Source organism: Pan troglodytes, chromosome 3 (genome assembly GCF_028858775.2).
Source record: "Pan troglodytes isolate AG18354 chromosome 3, NHGRI_mPanTro3-v2.0_pri, whole genome shotgun sequence".
Classification (NCBI taxonomy): Eukaryota; Metazoa; Chordata; class Mammalia; order Primates; family Hominidae; genus Pan; species Pan troglodytes.
In genome coordinates, this window is record NC_072401.2 from 137,728,888 (window position 1) to 137,746,688 (window position 17,801).

The 17,801-nt window shown below is 33.3% G+C and overlaps 1 long non-coding RNA gene across 1 annotated transcript; it reads right to left on the bottom strand.

Annotated features, from left to right (window-relative positions):
• Nucleotides 1–1,510: 1,510 nt before the first annotated feature.
• Nucleotides 1,511–14,175, bottom strand: LOC129143775 (uncharacterized). The gene is made up of 3 exons (XR_008547623.1): nt 14,092–14,175; nt 13,620–13,715; nt 1,511–1,552 (listed from the first exon to the last, which is right to left on the bottom strand). It is a non-coding gene; the product is annotated as an uncharacterized LOC129143775 (long non-coding RNA).
• Nucleotides 14,176–17,801: the final 3,626 nt, after the last annotated feature.

Sequence of the window (17,801 nt, forward strand, 5' to 3'; positions counted from 1 at the left end):
ATTTTCAGGAATTTTACACAGAATAAAACTAATCAAACAAGATATTTCAAACCTATTTTTTAAACTATTTCAATTTTCAGATACAAAGAAGCCCCTCCCTTACTTACACAGGCACACAGGCACACACACACCCCAACTCACTACTATCAATTTATGGTCAACATAGATCTTTAAAGAAGAGAGGAAAAACAGGTATTTTGGGAAAACACATTGAAAATGGATGAAAAGGTGAGGTAGATGTTGTGGTTGAAGAGGGAGGAAGCTGGGAAGTTTGTTTGGGCTCCAGAACTGACCTCCGAACCTAAATTGCACTGAAGAAAGGGGTGAGTGAAGGAATCCTAGGATGCCACACTTTCCCCACAGACCTCTGGAATCTTAGCTACAGGAGTTCCCAGTAACCCCATAGATCTTCAGACTGGCAGGGGAGCCACCTGTATATCAGGGAGAGGCATAACTTGAACCCATGTGGATCCCAGAAATTTCCCCACCACCATGCAGCTGCAGCAAAACACAATCATTGGTGGCCATCCCCCAAGGATCTTGATCTTGCTGCAGCTCCTGCTTTCAGCCAGGACAGGAGAGAGCAGGGTAACCATTACTATGGGACTGAATTGCATCTGATCCATGTGTACCCTTGCCTGACAGCCCCTCCTAAGACCACCTGTCTGGCCATTTCTGCAGAAGTGTGCCCACAACACAGCCTCCACTATGCCACCTGTATGCCACCTGAGTGTTTTGCTGGTCACCTGGATGTAGTTTGCACCCCAAGCACAGCTGATGCTTGACCCCATGAGGCCAGTGGACAAACAATGGGCTCCGTCCTAACTTCTCAGAATTTAAGCACACCACCCAGGGACATCAAACTGAGACTTGTGGCTGGAGTTCAAGCAGGAGAGGACCACCAACACTCAAAACACATAAAAGAGTGGAGTGGGCTTGTGGGCCAGCATGGGACCTGGGCATCCCTCCCTCTGCAACACTGAACTTGAAAGGGTATGGCCTGATAGAAAGCCATGGTTTCTTTCCCAAGGAGCCTCATGGCTCAGTTATCTGGGTGCAGAACGACTGGAACAATCCCAGCTGTCCATGCCTAATCCCAGAGTGGATGCTGGAGGGAGAACCACTAGGTTGAACAACCAAGAAATGGGCAGGGCCCACAACTGTCTGTTAGGCTGAGAACCCTGGACTGCAGGCACCATTCTGTTTGCACACTTATGGTGCCATTGCTGTGCTGGAGGATCCTCCACCCTTGACCCACTGCACCACCAGAACAATTGCAGAAATACCCCATAACCCACTCTAACTATAGCAAACACAGAGGATCAGTAAGTCCCCAGGAAGTCACAGGTCTACTGGTGACCAAACTTTTAGCATGCACCACCCATAAGGAAGGAGGGAGAACAGCCCACCAAAGACCCCTTGGGGCAAGGGAACTATGGGCATGAAACCAGCAATTAAAGGAGACACCACTGAGGCCCAAAATGCATTTGGAGAAGGAGTCATCTCTTACCTTCTCTCTACCTTCCCTTCCCACTGCACTGCTTCGAATGCACTGAAACACAAAAAGAGGTAAATGTAGATGAATAAGAAGCAATATGCCAGCCCTTATTTTTATGTGCCATCTATGGGACTATAGCCTGAGTTACACCATCCAACAAAAATATATTATTTCAACATGCAATACTTGTTAAACCCACTATAGGAACCTACCTATAGCCAAGGAACCAGAACAGAGCCTTAGCCTTCTGGAAGCACTAAGTAAAGAAGCTAACCAGAACATAAACTAGAGTCAAATTCTCAAGGGAAGAAAGAATAAAAAAAAAATACCCATCCAAACAACAGCAAATTCAAACAAAAGAAGAAGTGTTAGGCTCACTCAGATGAGAAGGAATCAGGGCGAGAATGCTGGCAACTGAAAAAATCAGTCTTTCCTTACCCTCCAAAGGATCACACTAGCTCTCTGGAAATGGACCATAACCAGATTGAAATGTCTGACATGACAGACATAGAATTTAGAATTTGTATGATGAGGAAACTCAATGAGATCCAAGAGAAAGTTGAAATTCAATCCTATGAAGCAGGCAAAATGATTCAAGATTTTCAAATCTTGAAAGACAGCACAGCTATATTAAGAAAGAACCAAATTGAAACTCTGGAATTGAAAACTTGACTGAAAGAATTTTTAAATACATTTGGAAGCCTTGACAACAGACTAGATCAATCAGAGGGAAAAAATGTTCAGAGCTCAAATCCAGTTCTTCAAATCAACCCGCTCAGACAAAAAAAAAAAAAAAAAAAAAAAAAAAAAAAAAGAATTGTAAAAAATGAACAAAGCATCTGAGAAATACAGAATTATATAAAGCAACGTATAACTCACTGGGTTTCCTGAGATAGAAGAAAGGAGAGTTAGCAACTTGAAAAATATTTTCAAGGATACATCCCATGAAAATGTTCCCAATCATACTAAAGAGGTCAACATACAGGTTCCAGAAATTCAGAGAACTCCTGAGAGATACTACACAAGACAAGACAATCATCCAAGGCATAGTCATCAGACTTTCCAAGGTCAACATGAAAGGAAAATCTTAAAGACAGCTAGAGAAAAGGGTTGTATCACCTACAAAAGGAATAAAGTAAGACTAATAACAGACTTCTCAGCAGAAACCTTGCAAGTCAGAAGAGATTGGGGGCCTAATTTTAGCACTTCTAAAGAAAAGAGAGTCCAACCAAGAATGTCACATCCCACCAACTAAACTTCATAAGCAAAAGAGAAATTAAACATTTCCCAGACAATCAATCATTAAAGGAATTTGTTACCACCAGACTGGCCATGCAAGAGATGCTTAAGGGAGTTTTAAATATGGGAAGAAAAGAATGATATCTGCTACCACAAAAACACATGTAAATACATAGCCCAAAGATTCTGTAAAGCAACTACACAACTGACAATACAAAGCAACCAGGTAGCATCACTACAAGACAAACAAAAATAAATATATCAATATTAAAGTGGTTTAAGCATTCCACTTAAAAGACAGACAGTGGCAAATTGGATAAGAAAATAAGATTCATCCTTCTTTTGTATTTAGGAGACCCATCTCACATGTAATGACATCTATAGGTTCAAAGTAAAAGGATGAAAATCTATTACACAAATGGAAAACAAAAATGAGTAGGGATCACTATTCTTGTATCAAATAATACAGCCTTTAAACTAGCAATATCAAAAAAAAGGACAAGGAGGGGCATTAAATAATGATAAAACTTTCAATTCAACAAGAAGACTCAACTATCCTAAATATATATGCATCCAACATTGGAGGACCCAAACTCATGAAAGACTTCTACAGCCACACAATAATATTGGGGGACTTCAAGCCCCCTCGCTCCACCACACACACACACGGATAGGATTACACTGATCATTAAGGCAGAAAACTAAAAAAAATTATGGACTTAAATTCAAACTCTGACCAATTGGACCCAATAGTGAGCTACAGAATACTCCACCCAACAACTACAAAATATACATTCTTCTCGTCTGCACGTGGAACATACTTTAAGATTAATCACATATGCACTCATGAAGCAAGTCTCGATTAATTTTTTTAAAAAATCAAAATCATACCAGGCATATGTTCAGACAATAGTGGAATAAAAATATTAATCAATATCAAGAGGAACTCTCAAAACTACAAAATTACATGGAAATTAAACAACTTGCTCCTGAATGACTTATGGATAAAAAATAACATTAATGCAGAAATCAAAAAATTATTTGAAACAAATCAAAATAAAGACACATGTCAATACCTCTGGGATATGGCTAAAGCAGGGTTAAACATTTATAGTGCTAAATGCCTACATCAAGCAGTTAGAAGCTCTCAGATCCACAAGCTAACATCGAACCTAAAGGAACTGGAAAAAGAAGAGCAAATTAATGCCAATGCTAGCAGAATAAAATGAATAACTAAAATTAGAGCTGAACAATGAAGTTGAGACCCCCTCACCAAACCAAAGAATCGAAAAAACAAAAATTTTGGTTTTCTGTTTGAAAAGATAAACAAAATTTATATACTATTAGCTAGATTAAGAAAAAAGAAAGAAGATATAAATAATTATAATCAGAAATGGACAAGTGGACATTACAACCATTCCCAAAGAAATACAAAAGAACCTCAGAGACCATTATGAATACCTCTATGCATACAAACTAGAAAATTTAGAGAAAATGGATAAATTCCTGGAAAGACATAATAACTCAAGATGGAATCAGGGGAAAAATAAAACTCTGAACAGAAAAATAATAAGTTACAAAGTTGAATTAGTAATAAAAAAAAAAATACCAACCAAAATAAGTTTAGACCAGACAAATTCACAGTTCAATTCTAAATGATGTACAAAGACAAGCTGGTACAAATTCTACTGATGCTATTCCAAAAAGTTGCAGAGGGCCTCCTCCCTAAGTCATTATATGAAGCCAGCACCATCCTGATATCAAAATCTGGCAAAGACACAAGGAAAAAAAAAAAAATATATATATATATATATATATATATGCCAAATATCCCTGATGAAGATAGATACAAAAATCCTCAAAAAAAAAAAAAGAAAAAACTTGCAAACTAATTTCAGCCACATATCACAGTTATTTTAATCACAATCAAGTAGGCTTTATTCCTAGGATACAAGGCTAGTTCAATATATGCAAATCAATAAATGTAATTTACCACATCAATGGACTTATAAGCAAAAACCTCGTGATCATCTTAATAGACGCAGAAAAAAATTCAACAAAATCCAACATTCCTTCATAATAAAAATCCTTAACAAACTAAGCATCGAGGATCATACATCAAAATACTTAGTGTCAGATAGGACAAATCCACAAAAAAAATCTTACTAACTGAGAAAATGCTGGAAGTATTTCCCCTTGAAAACTGGAACAAGATTGGATGGGCACGGTGGCTCACACCTGTAATCCCAGCGCTTTGGGAGGCTGAGGCGGGCAGATCACCTGAGGTCAGGAGTTCAAGACCATACCAACCAACCAAGTAAGCAACAACAAAATGGTGGTATATATTTACAATGGAATACTATTTCACCATTAAAATAAATAAATAAAATCGGCCAGGTGTGGTGGCTTGTGCCTGTAATTCCAGCACTTTGGGAGGCAGAGACGGGTGGATCACCTCAGGTCAGGAGATCTAGACCAGCCTGGCCAACATGGCAAAACCCCGTCTCTACTAAAAATACAAAAGATTAGCAGAGCATGGTGGTGGCTAACTGTAATCCCAGCTACTGGGGAGGCTGAGGCAGGAGAATCACTTGAACCTGGGAGGTGGAGGTGGCAGTGAGCCAAGATCGCGCCATTGCACTCCAGCCTGGGTGACAAGAGTGAGGCTTCGTATCAAAAAAAAAAAAAAAAAGAAAAGAAAAGAAAGAAAACTGGATCACGACAAGGATGTACTCTCTCACCACTCCAATTCAAGATAGTACTGGAAGTCTTAGCCAGAGCAATCAGGCAAGAGAGAGAAATAAAAGGCATTCAAACAGGAAAAGAGGAAGTTAAATCATCTCCCTTTGCTGACAATATTAGTCTATACCTAGAAAACTCTAAGGGATCTGCCAATAGAATTCTAGACCTGATCAATTACTTTGGTAAAGTTTTGGGATACAAAATCAATGTACAAAACTTATTATCATTTCTATTCATTAGTAACATGCAAGCCAAGAGCCAAATCCAGACTGCAATTTCATTTACAATAATTACAAAAAAGAAAAAGAAACAAAAGTAGGAATACAGCTAACCAAGGATGTGAAAAACCATGTCCTTTGCAGTAACTCGAATGCATCTAGAAGCCATTATTCCAAGGTAATTAATGCAGAAACAGAAAACCAAATACCAATATGTTCTCACTTATAAATGGGAACTTAAAATTGGGTACACATGGACAAAAAGATGGTAAGAATAGACACTGGGGACTCCCAAAGCAGGTAGGTGGGAGAAAAGGAAGAGATGAAAAACTTCCTATTGGGTATTACGGGGTCAATAGGAGACCAAACCACAGCATCATGCAGTGTACCCTTATACCAAAGCTGCACACATACTTGCACATATAAAATTATAATTTGAATTTTAAAAAAAGGAGAGAAAAATTGAAATTAGTGATATTCCGCTGGACAACTACCAGAAATCACTAGATGTCTGTTTCTTTTGACTCATTCTATGACATTGACATTTTAACTCAGGTAATTAATGCCTAAAGAAATTTAATAAATTTACATTTGTGCAGTTGTTTAGTTTTTACCTGAATTTGTTTATCAATTGTGATGACATATAAGGAATATTTTTTTTCTGTTTTGTTCTGTAGTCATTTCTCTGATGCAAATGTCTTGCTCTTACAGTACCCTTTTTAATATAGTGAAAAATGTGCAGGCAGTCATCACGAGCTCTAGGGAATTTACTTTTCTGTATACATTTTGTTGAAAGATGGTAAAAAATAACTGCTCAGTAGAGCCAAATACTTATTTCATATTTCAGTTCAATCAGAATCAGAGGAAAATGACAATGTAATTTTCTAATTTTGTTTTCTGAGAACATCTTTTATTTCATTACTTTTACCTAATGAGCTGAAATTAATAAATTATCTAATAAAATTATTTACTGCTTTATATAAAAAAGAGCATTATATATTGTTACATACTTTAGTAAATTAATTACATATTTAACCTATATTTACAGTTTTCTTTTTATAATATCGCAATGATAGAATACATGCAGACTTTTTAAATGGTTCAGAAAAATGTGTCAATAATACAATGACTATTGTTATATTTGCATAGATATTTTACATATTTGCATTAAATTTTCATTGCATATGTCTATTCAGAATGTCGAGTGAATGAGTTTTTTTATTACAATATATGTTTATTGAATTAATCACTTGCTATGCTTCCTGAGTTTGTTTAATGGAAAGAGGTAAAGGTAGTTTCAATTGATTTTAAAGTCTTAAAAACTAATCAAAAGGCATACTTTTAAATTTTCCTGGTTATATATAGAAAATTAATCAATATTGTACTAAGCAACAAGAAAATTATAAAGATTATCTCATATAATCTGCATAATAATGTTGTGAAGTTGTACCATTATTATATTTATTATATGGAAGGAATATTTTTAGTTTAGAGAAGGTAAGTAAATAGCACAGGGTTACATGATTTCTCAGTGATTTGACTGGAATTTTAATGCAAGTAGTCCAGTTGGACTTCCCTGAAAGAGTATATCCATGTTTAAGAGTATATCCATGTATTTATATTATTATTAAAAATAACCCCTTTTAAAATAATGAATGAAGATGATTATAAACAAAAGTGCTTATAATTATTTGAACCAACTACAAAGAGTAATCTAATTTAAATCTAGTTCTGAATATTAGTAAAAAATGTTAAAACTGTTTAAACAGTTTTTATAATTTTATACTTCTTTTGATTTTTAATATTTTTATCTTTACAATTATAGATGAGTTTTATATTTTTATGCCTTAATTGAGAAACTACCCAAAGTACCTTCCACTTTTCATTCTAAACTATTTTGGCAGGAATTGTGGAAGAAGAATAATAGGGAAAGAATGGGTCAGCCTGAAAGTGTTACATAAGTAACTGACCTGATTCAAGAGAAGTTACAGAAAAAAGGGAAAACTCGGGGCATCTTATTACCATCACTTTTCCCAACACAAGAAAATACATGTATGCCAACAACTTCCTGAGTTTTTATGAAGCCAAGTCTGTTTTCAGGGAAGGAAGCAAAGTACTAACTAAAACACATTTAGAATTTAGTAATCTTACAAAAATTACTGCCACAGAACAAAAAAGTTCTAATCAAAACACTAATTCAGCCTTCTATGTAATTCATTAAATAAAAGGTTAACTCTAATTTAGACCTGATGATAACACCTACTGACCAAGGCAGGAATATCACTTCAAGCCAAAACCTTTACAAATTCTTTCTTCTCCTCTTTCTTTTCCCCTCTCTCTTCTTCTCTCTTTTTCTTCTCCCTTCTCTTTGTCTTTGTCTTCATCTTTTTCTTCTACTTCCTATACTCCTCATCCTTCCTCTCCTCCCTCTCCTATTCTTCCTCCTTCTTCTCCTTCTCAACTCAAGGCCATAGTTTGCAAATTTAGGAATTCATTTTTACTTTGCTTCTACAGTCTTAATCGACACAACCTTAAACCATATTCCCTTAAAATAATTTATAGTTTGTAGATTAGCTGCTATGGCTAATAGCAGCTGAAGTTTCCTTTTGGTCATTCCTGAACCTAATTCTCAACTCACAGCACTACTCTGGGTACTTGCCTAAACCTGATGTTTAAAAATAAGCAATGAGATTAAATAGGTTGGTGATTTAAATAATTTGTGTTAAATATATTGCCAGGATACTGAAAAGAGTTTCAGAATATTACTTTATTTTTATATATAATTTATTATCCATTATTTTCACCTTTTCATTATATTGCAAACCTATGTGCAATAAAATGCTTTGCTGTTTTAATGGTGTCCTTCTGTGAAAGCTGAATGTAAGAAGAGATTTCTCTTCATTTTATATACTATTTTGTTCACTTGTTATAGATAGTGACTTTCCTTTTCCTTAATCATTATGCTAATTTTTAATGACTTATTGTATTATGTCATTTCATTTTTTTAATCTGTTTAATATGTTTGCTCTGCAGGATGGAGAATGAATCCATGTTGCTCTTAGGCTATTCTTAATAATAATACATCTCTTTGCCTTTATAATCTAGTCATTCATCTGCATCTAGTATTTAACATTTTCCTCTATCAAAATCAATATCAAGTAATCTGAAATATATATGTTGCTCTTAACACTTACAAAAGTTAGGACTGTTTGAAGAGCACTGTTGGTGTCAAGAAGTTGGTATAGCCAAAGTCCTATACTTCAAATTTAAGTTTCTTAAAAATCTTTCTTAAATAAGTTTTTATCACCTATTTGACTTTATTCTAAACCATGTTTACTGAGTCAGACAAGAGTTATGAGGAGATTACTATAAAGCTGATGCGGTAAGCCAGGATCCATAAACAAATACAGTACTATTTTTAAAGAAATATAGGCTATTTCAGTAAGACTAGGATACATATAGCCAAACCAGCAAGAAAAAATAGTGTATATAGGAAAACATGAAATAATTTAAAGTAATCCAAAGTAATTTATATTTGTGAAAATTGGCATATATATATATATAAACTGAAATATACTAGTTCTAGATCTAATATACTATATTAGAGTTGTAGTTGGAATAGCAACTCATATTTGAAATAAATTATATTATATAATAAATATAAGTTGCTATTCCAACCATATCTCTAGTATAAGATCATTGTACCCAGATTACCAAGACATGCACTATAGGCTAATTAATAGCCTATAAGTCCACAAATATATTCTAAATATAGCCTCAAATATGTCTGCAATATAATCCTCAGAACCTGTAAATGTTATCTCATATTCCAAAAGGGACTACCTTGCAAATAAAATTAGTTAGGGATTTTTAATAAGGAGACTTTGCTTGATTATATAGTTCTCCTTGACGTAATTGCAACAATCATTATAACAAGAGAAGTCACATTTAGGAGAAATCAAGGTGGTTACAGAAGCAAGAGTTTGGAGTGATGTACATTGAATACTGAAAAAGAGATAACAGACAAAATTATATGCACCCACATTTTATTTTCCTGAAAAAGACAAGGAAACTGATTCTCCTCTCATAGCCTTCAGAAAGAACTAGCCTTACTAACATTGAATTCAGTCTAGTAAAATCGATTTTGGATTTCTATCTTCTCTGTAAGATAATAAAATTATTTTTAAGTCAAGTCTGTGGTAATTTCTGATAGTAGCCATAGAGAACTAATACAACATGTATTCAATTTTTTCCTAATTTATGGTAAATGCATTTTAACATATTTTTTGAACTATTTTGGCAAAATATTTGATATAGCAATACTGAATAAAGTGACTTTTGAAGTAATTTTTATTATAATTTTATACATGCTTCCAACTACAACCAGTGTTTATTGTGTTATCTTCAGATAACTGAGAATATGTCTTGTTTTTAAAATTCTAATTATTTAACAATTGTTTGGAATTTCAGAAAACAAACATTGCTCTATTAGAATGTCAAATAAGTTTTATAAAATAAGTAGATATTCTGTAACTACAAAAATTATACCTACAATTAAAACTCAATTACAGAATTTAGTAGCATATGAGATACAACAAAGAGAGCATAGGCAATATGGATGATTGGTAAGAAGGAGTTTTACTGAAAGAATTAGAGAGAAACAAAACTGTAGACAATTCCAAAGAGGGGAAAGAGATATAGAAAGAATAGAGTAAAAAGATCAAGCACATTTGTATGTCACTATCAGAAGGTGAGGAAAGCAAATAGATTGAAAGCAATAGTTTAGGAGATCATTATGAAGAATTGTTGAAATTGAATAAATAATGAGACATAGATACAAAAACAACAAAAAAAGTACAAACAAAACCTAAACCGAAACAAAACTGTCCAAACTGAAGAGATAATGAGCCATAGCTATAAACAAAACCAAAACAAACATTTAAAAAGACAAAAAAAAACCACAAAAAACTATGAACCCCAAGTAGGAATCCTTAATCCAACTCTAGAATAAAATCAATGTACTCAACTCTTTAAATATTTTATATAAACGTTCTTATTTATAAAATCAGTATTTGACAAATTAACTTCTAGAACTATTTCGGGTAACAATTTTATAATATCTGTCTTGAGTAACATATTTTTGTGGTAATCTTCATCACCAATATTATACGTTGACTTCTGTTTCTAGATTTAATCTTGATACACTTTAAAAAATCGGCAAAATACATAAAGCAACAATTTCATGGACATCAGACAATGATTATTAGTTATCCTTGAGATGCAGGAAACAAATGAGCTATACGATTGTACAACCTAACATCCATGAAAGAGTTTCAAGCCAAGGTGCAAGAATGGGAAACTCAGACAGAACTAGCTGGATTCCCTGAGATGAGGAGATAGAATGGAGAATTTGAGTTCAGGGTGCATAGGAATCACAGGGCAGAGTACTCATGAAGGGAGAGAACCTCAGACATAGAGATCTACTGATATAAAAGAACGATGCTGATATAAACCGTATCCTGAGCTTACACAGGAATAGGAATAGTGCCTGTTACCACCAACCACACTGGAAACCTAATTCAGAGGCACAATATTCAGAAAGATCTTGCCTTACTAGTAGGGAATAATTAAGTCTAGAACAAACACTGCCTGATCTTGTTTACAAAACCCAGATCTAAAAACATCAAACTCTTTTCATGTTTTCTTAGCTAAATCTCAGAACAAAACTCAAGAACAGAAAAATAAATAAATTATTTAGTATTCACTAATATAAAATTTAAAATAATAAGATTCAGTAAAAAATTACCAGGAAGCCAAAAAATACATATCCATAATGAGGAGAAAAAGCAATCATTTGAAACCAATCCAGAACTGACACCAATGTTAAAATTATCAGATAAGTACAGTAAGATTGTTACTATAACTGAATTTCATATGCTGATAAAGCTAGAGGAAAGGTCGAACATGTTAAATATAGAAACAGAAGGTACAAAATATGTCTCAAATCATATTTTAGAGATAAAAGTTGTAACGTCTGGAAACACTGGATAAGATTTACAATCAATTAAACTTTCCTAAAGAAAAGCTTGTGAACTTAGAGATATAATAGAAATTATCCAGAATGAAACTCAGAGAAAAAAAAAGACACTCCTCAAAAAGAATTTTAACAGAGTTCCAATGGTCTCTGAAACAATGCCAAGAAGCCTAATACACTTATGTAATTGAGTACCTAAAAGAGTGTAAAGGGAAAAAAAAAAAAAAAAGAAGAAGCGGGGGAAGTGGGGGTGGAAGAATCATACTTAAGTAATTTTTTTCAAATTTGATTAAAATTATAAGTCCACAGATCTAAGAATTTCCACAATGTTAAGCATAAGAGACATGAATTAAATGACTCTAGCTCACATTCTATCATAATAAAATTGCCACAAATCACTGATAAAGAGAAAATCCTAAAAGCAGCTATAAAAAAATGTTATGTATAAAAGAAGATAGCAGCAGATTTCTTTTCAGAAACAATGAAAGTGGGAAGATAATGACACATCTTTAAAATATTGAAGGAAAAGAACTTAGAGTATGTCTAGTAAATAATATATTTCAAAAATGACAAAATACAAAATCAATTTTTAGCAAACTTTCAGAAAAACATTTTATTATGATACCATGCTGTATATGTGAACTGATCTAAAGAGCTTTCAAGTTTCTCATAATGCTCTGAAGATTGAGACTGTGATTGATTTTTAATGTATATATTACGTAGAGTAAAATTCACAAATCTTGATTATACAGATTGATGAATTTGTGAATTTTACTATACATAATTGTATAGTAAATGGATTTTACAAAGTGGATAAGAATGAATCCATATTATATGTGGATGATTATGTATGTACAATATATACACATATCTATCAAATATATCCATATATACACATATATAATATATATCAAATATGTTCACATATATTTATATATGATATAATAAAATATAATAATAGATCAAGATATGGCATATCCCCAGTAACATGGATGGCTGCTTCATTTACTTTCTTACTTAGTGTCTCCTCAAATATAATTACTTTTTAAACTGTTATAACCATGGAATAGCATTGCTTGTGTCTGACACCACATAAATAGAATCATACAGAACACATTCTTCTGCATCTGATTTCTTTAAATAAAATATGATGACTATATGCTTCTTCTTTAGTTTTGTGTACAGAATCATACAGAACACATTCTTCTGCATCTGATTTCTTTAAATAAAATATAATGACTATATGCTTCTTCTTTAGTTTTGTGTACATCAATGCTTTTATTGTTTGTAGTATTCCTTTGTAAAAAAATATAACAATAAAACAAAAAATAGAACAATTAAAACATAGTTAACCATTCTAATAATGTATCTCAGATTGTTTCCAGGTTTTGCCTGTTAAGATCATCAGCTAAGAACATTTTCATTCATGTTTGTTGCTAGACGTAAGTACTTCATTTTTTTCATGATATACAAATATATAAGCAGGCTAGTTGGTTCATGAAGTATACTTTTTTTTTAGGTTTTGCAAAAAATTTTCTTCATAATTATTATATTGAATTATGTTGTCACTTACAATGTAACAAGGTCCCAGTTGTTCCATGTAATAGCCCATAAATTTATTTTGAACTTTTTTAGACAGAAGAGAAAGCGAGCAAAAGAGAGGAGAGAGAGAGAGAGCAAGAGAGAGCGAGACAGAGCAAGCGAGAGAGAGAGAGAAACTATAGCACCAAATTACAATCTATGAAAGACACAGGGCTCTGTAAAGCTTAAACTAAGATAAGAGAACATATCTGGGAGCTTACACGTACTGTATTAGATACAGTAAAGAATACAGATTTTCTATAAAATAAGATGAGAATTCTACAAACATAGTCTCAGTGTTTCTTACATGTGTTAATACTCCACCATCCTTATCTCGTCTGCTAGCCAGGACTCTTGGATCCAGATTCTTGCATTTGTCTTTTTCTCACTCTTTGAGCCTCTCCTAGGAATGATCAGATGAATTTTTTTCTTAATAGGTCCTTTTAAATCCTTATATTTATGCCTTCTCTATAGCAATAATAAATTAAAGGATAAAGAAAATGTGGTACATATACATCATTGAATACCACACAGCTATTTAAAAAATGAGATAATGTCCTTTGCAGCAACATGTTTGGAGCTGGTGGTCATTATCCTAAGTGAAATAACATAGGAACGGAAAACCAAATTGCACATGCTCTCACTTAAAAGGGGGAGCCAAACATCGAGTACACACGGACACAAAGAAGGAAACAAGAGACATTGGGGCCTATTACATGGTGGGGGATGGGAGAAGGGTGAGGATAGAAAAACTACCTATTGAGTGTTATGCTGATTACCTAAATGACAAAATGTCCCGTACACCAAAGCCCCACGACATGCAATTTGCCCAAGTGGAAAATTGCACGTGTACCTCTTGAACCTAAAATAAATTTGGAAGGAAAAAAAAATGCTGTTAAGTTCCTAAAAAAGGAAAAATTATTTCTAAATATACATCAACTATGAATTTTCAACTAAACATACTTCTAACTTTATATCACTAAAAACAAAAGTAAATATAAGAATAATTACCAAAAATGGCAAGCTTGCAAATAAAATTATATAGATTCCTTTTAAGTAAAGACATTTTTCATAGATCAGCAATTTAGTAGGTTTAATACCAAGCACAATTGAGATTCTCTCTAAAATAATATTTCAAATTGTTTGTTTATTTACTATTTTTTTTTAATCCATCCTCCCACCATTATGTGTGGGCACCAGAACAGCAGGGGCTAAACTAGTAAAAACGATTTTCAACTAGAGTAAATTAATAAAATTATTTTAATTAATTAATTTATTTCTGAGACAGTCTCACTGTCTTGCTCAGCCTGGAGTGGAATGGTGCAATCATGACTTACTGCATCCTCAACCTCCTGGACTCAAGTGATCCTCCAGCCTCAGCCTCCCAAAGTGCTACGATTACAGATGTGAGCCACTGTGCCCAGCCTATTTTAATTTATGAATGCATTAATAAATATGAAGAAATGATTCACCAACTATTGCACTCTTAAAACTTTACAATTTTCCCCTTTTATCTTCTTGTATTTGATAATGTTGATGACTTTCTTATCTCAGTGAACTTTCAATATTCCATACTTCTAAGCATTCAAGTAGGTTCAGTCTTTAACCCTCCATTAACATTTATTTATAATACATTTCATAGAGAGCTTATCCAAAAAGTAAGCTCATCATTTTTACTCCGTGTTTTCTGTTTGTTTCTCTTTCCTTGCTCACCACATTAAAACCTTAAATATGCCAATTAGCTTTGTCCTCCACGATTTATTTTCAGTTGACAGTTTTCACCTCTATAGCCAATATCCTTGGCAACAGTAATCTTCTTATGCCTGGACAATCACATTTGAATTCTTTGTAGTATTTCTGCTGCTGTTCCTTTTTTTTTTAGTATAGTCCGTGCAGAGCAGAATTTCTCAAGTACACAAATATTACCAAATGCTACATTTCTCAACTTAAGAGACTTATAATTTTGATTGTAAAAGTTTAAGCTCTCTATAGTCTTCTTTCATTGTCTGGATTTCCTCAGATATTTTTCCACTCTTATTTTGGTTTTGTTTAATAGACCAGATATTTCAGTCAATTCATTTTATTGATATTCTTTCAAGAAATCTTATTCATTCAATTTTTCCATATGCAAAGCTTTCTCTTATTTTTTTTTGTTTGTGGTTCCTTTACAACCTGTGCTGCTTATCCAGCCCTTTGAATTTGTTCTTTGACCATGTCTGCTGTACTCTCTTCCCAAGAAACTGATCTCTAGAGGGGTTTCAAGTGGCACATCTTGTCCCCAGCAAAATGAAGCACTGGCAAAATTTTCATCTCTCCCACACTGTCTCTGCCAGGCTGCTGTTTGGGCATTGGTGGTGTTCTTCTCCTCACAGACACAACTCATTTCTGGAGACCGTTCCCTCACAAATACAGATTTTGTCAATTTGTAATACTTCTCCCTCCTATTGTACATAACAGTGAGGGTAACTTCTCACCATTCTTAGTCCCTTGGTTGTTTCTTGATATTTGCTGCCAACTATTTCTGGAGACATCATGATCCGAATCAAAGCTTACCTTCTTAATATACTAATTTGTTACTCCTTTAAAAAATGATGATGTCCTCTTGTCAGTCTGTGTCTACGTATTTTATAACAATTTACTATTCCGTCGTTTAGAGCTGACCCTTATTTCACACATCACACAGAAACCAATGTCAGGGAACTACAGAATACAATGAAGATAAAACAGGAGAACAGTTTCTTCGTGCTTAGATAGCACTACACTGGAGTGTTTTGCCTGTTGCTACATTGGAGTGGTAGGATTTAGGATGCTAGCTGCCTTTGGGATGGGCAGTGTGATTTGGGATTGGGAAGTGTTCTGGTATGCTAGTGGTGTTCTAGTTCATCATCTGGCGATTGCACGTGTCTCAGCATAAAAATGAATGCATTTTAATGTTTAAAAAAGATTTGATAAATAACTAATGCCACTTCTTTAACTGATAAGGTTTATGTTATTTCACTCTTTGTTCTTTTGATGAGTAAACCGAAGAATAATTGCAAAAATGAAATACATACCAGCTAAACTGAGACAAACATTCAGATAGAATAAGATTTAGGTGATATAAAATTAATGACTTCATATTACTAAAATGTCTCATGGAGAGTCAGATCCTCTACTTTTTGTCCAGCTGTCTATTCTGAAACCAATGCAAAAAAAATGTTGGCCCCTTAACCAACACCACTGGCAAAACATTTGATATGTAGGTCTTTTCTGTTCACCTTATATACATTCACCTCTCAAAAAAATTTTTTTTGGTGGGGTGGGTAGAGGAAATTAGTAATCCAGCAAAAAATACTAAAAACAAAACTCAGGCTCTGAAAGAAAAGGACAAAACAAATAAAGACATATAAGCAAACAAAAACCATCTTTTTGTAGAAAGTACAGTTTTATTAATTTTTACCTAGTGTCATTATTTATTTTTTCCCTATTTTTTCCAATTTAAACACAAACAGCCCAGTCTATTTTACTGAGATCGGCCTTCAGCAGAAAAATCTCGCCAATGTATTTCCATCTGTAGTTACATATGCTTTCAGACTTCTTTCTTTCAGGTGACAGAAGGTTAATATATGCTGCTTAAAAAAAATGCCTTAATTTTGTTTCATTTTTACTGAAGACAAGCAGATAAACACCTATAGCCAGATCTCTGCCTGCAGGCATGAATATGCTTTAAGAGAAAATCTTTTAAGTTATGCAAGATGCTTTTAGAAGGAATTCTTTAGTATGTTAGCTAATTGCAACCTAGCGCTAGAAAAAAAAAATGTTTACTTGGAATATTCTTGGAGTTTTTCCAACTTATTTACTGTATTGCAGTCTGTTGCTCACATCTTCTGGAGATAAAGAAATAAATACAACATTTTTTAAAAGGCCTATTGTAAGATTTTATTGAAAATATTTTCTCTTTGCTGTAAATCTTAATTGCTCGTTGGTATTATAAATAGGAATTTTTCCTTTAGTCTTATGCAATCTGTTAAAAATAATAAAAAGTAACTACGGAACACTTATTACAGAATTTTTTTTAAAAAAATGATACTGAAGGGGAAAATATTTATACAAATAATACAGCAACTTATTTTGACTATTTTATGACAAACCACAAGAAAATAGTTTTATCATTAGTCTAAATATTATTGTTATCAAGAATTATAATTGTTATTAAACAATTCAACTGATGAAAACAACAGAAAAACTAGAGGTAAGTTAAAACATGTATTTTACATTTAAAAATTACAAATGTACTTATGATACCACAATTATTTGATGATTAGCAAAAAATATAAGATTTTACATTATAAAAATGTGTTTTAATATTATTGTTCTATTCAGAAAATAACTCTGATTCATGTTCTCTGATGCCTAATTTCAGTTTGACTTACAATGGATTAAAAAATACACATATTTTGGTTACTTTTCTACTTGAATATGACTCTCATTTTTGATAACTTAAATTGGC